This window comes from Mixophyes fleayi, chromosome 1, assembly GCF_038048845.1.
Source record: "Mixophyes fleayi isolate aMixFle1 chromosome 1, aMixFle1.hap1, whole genome shotgun sequence".
Lineage (NCBI taxonomy): Eukaryota > Metazoa > Chordata > Amphibia > Anura > Limnodynastidae > Mixophyes > Mixophyes fleayi.
Window position 1 is genome coordinate 117,709,788 of NC_134402.1, and position 6,919 is coordinate 117,716,706.

Here is a 6,919-nt window from a genome sequence, read left to right on the forward strand (position 1 = left end):
ATCTACATGAAAAAAATGTACACATGCAGCCACCTGAAATGGCATTGAGTCCTGACTTAAATAAATGTTTCAACAGACAAATACAAATCAAAGCATAGCTATCTTAGATACAACCAGAGCCGTAACTAGATAATTTAGTGCCCTTGGTGAGACAGGGCACTGTTGCAACCCATCTTTGTGGCAGTGACATTAGCCGCTGCCTGCGGGGACATGCGCAAACTACTGTGGGGGTGTGGCTAGCGCTTTACTAGTTCCTGACCACACTCAACCCCCTCCCTCCCTATTCTTCATGTTTTGGTTTTGTAATGATCTTTATGTAATGAATCTCCATAAAATCACAGTACTTTCAATGCAGCTATCACATGCTATCTGTTTAAAAAATGAATTGGTTATTGAAATAAAATTCAATGAAACAATTTGTAACAAATAAACTGCATTTTTCTTTTAAAACTCTGTAACTGAAAGAAACATCTATTGTCACAATTGTAGTGGCATTAAGATCTTCAGAGTACATCTGTACCCGATCAGCAGCAGACTTCTTCATATCATGTAGTGGAATGTTTGAGATGGCAGACCCAGTAAGGAATTTAAACTCTGAAAACAATTATATCAGGGTTTCACAACACCACTTCAGATGCACATTCACATTGTCCAGCACATTAAAGAAGAAGACACTCTTCTGAAAACCTAATCAGTGGACACATTGAAACTCTCATCTTGAGCTTCTTTATAGTCAATTATTTTTATTTTTATTTTCCTCTTGATATAAAATTCTAGAGGAATATCCATTGACAAAGCATGATCAGCTGGCTACTTCAGTATTGCATCAACCCCTTCTTCACTCACATGCTGTAGTCCATTCTGAAGTTCACTTATCAGTTTTGAAGCTTGGTCAACAGCAAATACTTTTTTTTTGCAATGCTTGGTTGACACAGTGAATATTGTTTAGAATTTGCAATAAGTAAGCAAATTAATTTAAATTAAATTTGCATCACCAGGCTCTCAGATGAGAAAACTGTACCTGCAGATGACGTCTGCTTGGATAATTTGTGCAATGCCTCATGAACTCCTGGCAATTGATTACTTAAAGATCTGATAGAACGTGCCTATAATGACCACCTGGTATCACTGGGACCATTGAGAGTAATTCTTAGAATACTTGTCAAGGTTTCCCATCTGCTTGAAAAACTAACAAAAATAATAAGCTCTCTAAACAGTTCCAAAAACACCATATAAACCAGAACTGGCAGCGTGAACTTCTATTCAATTAAGTGAATGTGCAGCACATGAACCAATCTAGCTAGATTGTTTACTTGTTTCAGTCTTTCCTGTACATTAATATAAAATTCTGCCATATTTGTGCCATTGTCATAACCCTGTCCACGAGTATTATCAGGATCTAATTCATCCTTGCAGAGATTCTCTTCTATTTCCACAGCAAGACCTTTACCTGTCTCCTCCTATGTTTCAATAAAGCCTATAAAGCTCTCTTCAACACTGTTTTGTCGTCACTGTCTAACATATCTGATTATTTCATAGAGCTGTTCCTTGTGTGAGGTGTCCTGAGTGCAGTCAATATAATTAAGTAGCATTTTGCTTCTTTGATTCTGTTAATTAATTATTGTATCATTGTGTTACCAAGAAGGATAATAAATTAATTTTGAATGACTGGGGAAAATCGGAAATGCTACCTTTCTTACATTTTTTAATATGACCTGCCAATTCAAGATTGTAATATCTACTCAATTGAAGCAAGTTAAGAAATATTCCTGAGCTGGATTTCCCAATTATGCTGCATGATTCCCAAAGGGCAAGATTGTTTTTGGCACAGAAAGATTTGCATCAAGAATTATTTTTAAAATAGTGCACCACTTCTTTTCTGAAGCAATAACGTTTAATAATGTAATAAAGTTTGGAGTTCATGGTCAATTCCATGACCCTATTTTAAATGCATCTGTAAGGACCTCCAACTTATTTTTTTTTTTACGATGATCAGATGAGCTTTCGTGTTCTCCTATCCTGAGTTTCAAATGTCTCCAATCAGAGAAGCCTTTCTGTGGGTTTGCAATGCTTGGAGTGTATGCTGATTTATTTTCCAAAAAAGCATATAGGGAAAACAAAACACGACTCTTTGCATTTCTGAATACATAAGCCATGTTCTCTCTACTGTTTCTCCATTAGATAGTGTTTTTCTGAACCAACATGATTAAATTGACTCCCGCCACTAGTTGTTGAGAGAGAGAAATTTGAATCTTTCTGTTGTTCTGTTCCATGTTTCACTTAACAGCACTTCAAATTATCTATTATGTTAGGCCAAGACTAGGATCTTTAAATTTAAGTCCCAACATTTCATTGTCTACACAAATAGTTGTGTTGTCAGTCACAATTTCTTAATTAGGGTCCATATCAGCAGCTCCACTGCAGTGATGACTTCGCTCTAGAGCTCCCTATACCTGCATCACTGGCTGACTTTGTTCTAAAAATGATGGGAAAGCTTATGCGCTGCCTCTTCTCTGCCTCGTTTCAGCTTTCAAAATTCTGCACCAGATGGATTCTTTGCAGGGGCAGGCTGGACTGGTTGGCAGGGGGGCATCTACCCCCCGGGCTAGTCCCACAATGGGCTACCTTGGGCTGGGTCACTGTGCCACCTGCATTTTTTTCCTTTAAAATAGGCTGCTGAGTCGTGTCTTGCCCCCTGGGCTAAAATTTTCCAGCCCTCCCCTGATTATTTGGAGGCATTGTTTGTTTCTAAAACAATAAAACTGACTATAGTGGTGTGTCTGTACTAACCAAGCACAATATTAGTGCTATGAAGATTAAAAATTAAATGAAGACCTGCTCTTACAGATCATCCCTAAATGACAAGCCGCACATTCTTATATAAATATCATCATCATCATCATTTATTTATATAGCGTCACTAATTCCGCGTTGCTGTACAGAGAACTCATTCACGTCAGTCCCTGCCCCATTGGAGCTTACAGTCTAAATTTCCTAACATACACACACAGACAGAGACAGACAGAGAGACTAGGGTCAATTTGATAGCAACCAATTAACCTACCAGTATGTTTTTGGAGTGTGGGAGGAAACCGGAGCACCTGGAGGAAACCCACGCAAACACGGGGAGAACATACAAACTCCTCACAGATAAGGCCATGGTCGGGAATTCAACTCATAAGCCCAGTGCTATGAGGCAGATGTGCTAACCACTTAGCCAACTGTGCTGCCCCTAATATCCATAAAGCAGATTGCAGAAAACTATATATACTGCAGAAGTAAAAAAATAAAAATTGAAAATTTATTAATAGTTTAGTTGTCATAAAAGCAGATAAAGATCATACATGAAAATATTAAAAATGTAAATGCTTCAACCGTAAACTTGGTAAAATAACATGGCTGGGAAGCAGTTCTGAGTAAAAAGTCCTATGTTAAAATATAACACACATTCAGGGTTAATTAGCAGGGAATATGGTGGCAGTATAAAAGAACACATATGGCCGCTCCGGCCTTTAGCAATGGTAAGTATAGACGGCATAACTTTCTTATCAGTCCCGCAAAAGATGTGATGTCATTATAATAACACGATCATTGTTACTCTTTTATTTTTGTTAAGTGTTACCTACACACAGTTTTTAAAGGTACGTACATCCAAAGCAATAGCAGTTAAAGACTTAGGAAATCACCAGACATAAGTTGGATAATTGAATAAGGAGGGCAGCTACAATAGATGTTTGGTCGCAAAAAAATATATTTTTAATATAATATTACGTTTTAAAGAGATCAATGACAATTGCACCACAAACACAAAGTTGGTAAAACCATCAAAATAAAATACATCATGGCTTAATGAGGCAATCAAATACAGTTATGATGTCAATATGAAGAATCAAGAAAGAAAGAAGAGAAAGTAAAAGAAATGATTGAAGGGTAGGAGGGAGTACAAGGTAAGTCCTAGAATAATCTGAAGGTTACTGACATCACTCAGGGAGTTCTGAACACTAGTTTGTAGAGAAACAGTAAGGGTGGGGTATAAAGGGGCAGTTGTAGGGATGGTTAAGGATTTGAATTTTTCTGAATCTTGTAATTCTAGCCATGGGTTCCAAATGGAGTAGTATTCTGTGGACTTGTCAGTTGTGGAGAAGTTTTAATTTGTCTATGGTTCTATAAAGGTCCAGTCTTTGGAACCAAACTTGGATAAATGGGAATATTGCTGATTTCTAGTGAATTGGAATAACTGCTTTGGCCGAAAAACATTTTTAGCAAAAAGAGCTATAAAGAACTGTGCTGTACCACAAACATTAAATTAATGTAAAAAAATGAAAATTGGGGTGCAAGAGGGTTTGACCACTTTAAATAAGCAAAACAAACACAGGATTGCCTGCACTCACCAAAGACTTTGTTAATGCTATTCAAACTGTGCTCTATTTTATAGCAGTACTTCGTATTACAAACAAGAAATGTTATTTCCAAATATTACAATACATGTTGGAATCTAATATATATAAGCCTAGCGGCGTGTGTTAGTGTGTGTGTGTGTGTGTGTAAAAAACTATTTTCTCAGAAAGGGCTCATCCAATTGACCTGATATTTGGTATACTGACATTATTTGACAAAAAAATTATAATAGTGAAGTCAGTTAACTTCCATCATCCCCCCTTTCCCCCGTGGGAGGGGTAGTAAAGGCTAAATTTACCAGTTGAGGGCTCAAACTCTTGACCGTGTGGGTATTTATTTACCAGAGCCTGTGTTTGGTCATGGACAATTGTATGTCGCATTTTCACGAGTACGGAGAAGCAGTGATGTGAAAGTGCAGGTTATGAATACTGCCCTTCAAGGAAGACTGATTGAGCACAGCAATAAGGTGTTTAGCAGAAATGTTGTGTATCGAGAGGTTTTAGAACAGTAAGACGATGGAGATTAAGGATGTGGCGATGAAGATGAAGGATGAGGTGATGGAGAAGAATGATGAGGTGGTGACATGTGGACAAAACCACGCTAAAAAAGGGCGCTTACGTCGGGAAGTAACGCTCTTCCCCTGAGGGGGCCTGGCCTTGCCCCAAATGCATGACAAGAACCTTTTTAACACATTAAGTAGCTTGATTTGACTAGAATGCATGAGTATCATGCACGGGTTAACTTGTATGTATATATATATATATATATATATATATATATATACCTCTTCAGGATTAGTTGAAAAAACTTATATATATAGGATATGCATACACAGCGCAATTTAATATATATATATATATATATATATATATATATATATATATATATTGTGACAAGAGCCCGCTACTGCAGAAGCACACGCGAACAACAACTTCCTTCTTATGGTGCAAAACCTTTCTACCACAGTGGCAAGCTCTTCATAAGTTTGTGGGTCTGATTGCAGCACCCACCTTTGCAAATCACGGTTCAGCCCCCGGATGCAGTGATCTATCGCCAGAACTTCAATAATCCGAGAAGGCGAATTCTCCTCAGGCTGCAGCCATTTCTTTAAAATTTTAGAAAGCTCAGCCACTTGCGCTCTGACCGGTTTTTCTTTATTATAGCGCCATTGGTGATAGCGCTGGGCTCGGCCTGGCCGGAAACTCCAACGCGAGCCAATATCTCAGACTTTAGGCACAAAGAATCAGAGGCCCGTTCATCATCTAGATCCATATAAGCTCGCTGAGCTTCACCAGATATGGCGCCAGTCTCTCAGCCCAATCTTTAGGAGGCCATTTTGCCCTTTTTGCAAGTCTCTCAAAGGACACCAGATATGCTTCTATGTCATCACCTGGCGACATTTTCAGGAGAACAGGACCAGGTGGTTCATTTCTGTCATGCCTCACCTGCTTAACTCTTCCCTTAAGAGCCTTGTGTTTTCCACCTGTGCCTCGGCAACTTGTAGCATCTGAGCTTGCTGCTGTTGCTGCGCAGCGGCCACATTCACAAGGGTTTTCAGTACTTTCTCCATGTTGACGTCTGCGCGGGTTGGGTAGCGGAAACTTGCTTCATGGAGCATCCCACTCCTGACACCACTTGTGACAAGAGCCCGCTACTGCAGAAGCACACGCGAACAACAACTTTCTTTTTATGGTGCTTTATTGTCAGGATGGTAAATGTTTGACACCGTATACTTGTACAGCAATCATGGAGACCCTAAACATTAGCTATACATATTCAAGCTCTCTCTCAGGAACAGCCAGCTCACCCAGCATTGGTCTCCCTGAACAAATGAAACAAACAAGCTTTTATACATGATGCTCCTCCCCCAGCCTTAGCTTGATGGACAGGTGACACACCCACCTTCTCTTTAAAAGAAAACACCCATCCCTGCCTCTGTTTGCAAAACCAGACAAGCCCTGTCTGTTTGCTGAGAGGAAGGATTTCAGATCATGTAAGTTTAACCAAATTTAAACTCTTGCTTTTCATACATAAGTCTTCACTCTAGGTGCATTACTGCACAAATGTTTTACTCTACTTTCCTGCTTTCTCTGTATATTGCCAGCTAAATGCCTCCTTTTGTTACAATATTTATATATATATATATATATATATATATATATATATATATATATATATATATATACTAAATCCTAGTGCAATACTATTGACGTAAAGTCTCCTTTTTAGGAAATAAGAAAATTGTGTACCGCATTTATGATCAGAAATAGTTCATCTGTAAATCATGATGATTCATTACTCCACAAAAAGAGCTCAGCTCCATCAATTCAAATGATGGGTAGAAGGAATAAAACAAAAGGATAATCAATAGTGCAATATTGTTTTTATAAAAACACCTGTGCATACATCACATATAAAAAGTGCCTTTTTACCAGAGAATTTTATTTCACAGACTTATAATGAAATAACCAGGATATTCAACCAAGGAAAACATCTTCAAGTGAAAAAATACACTTCAACC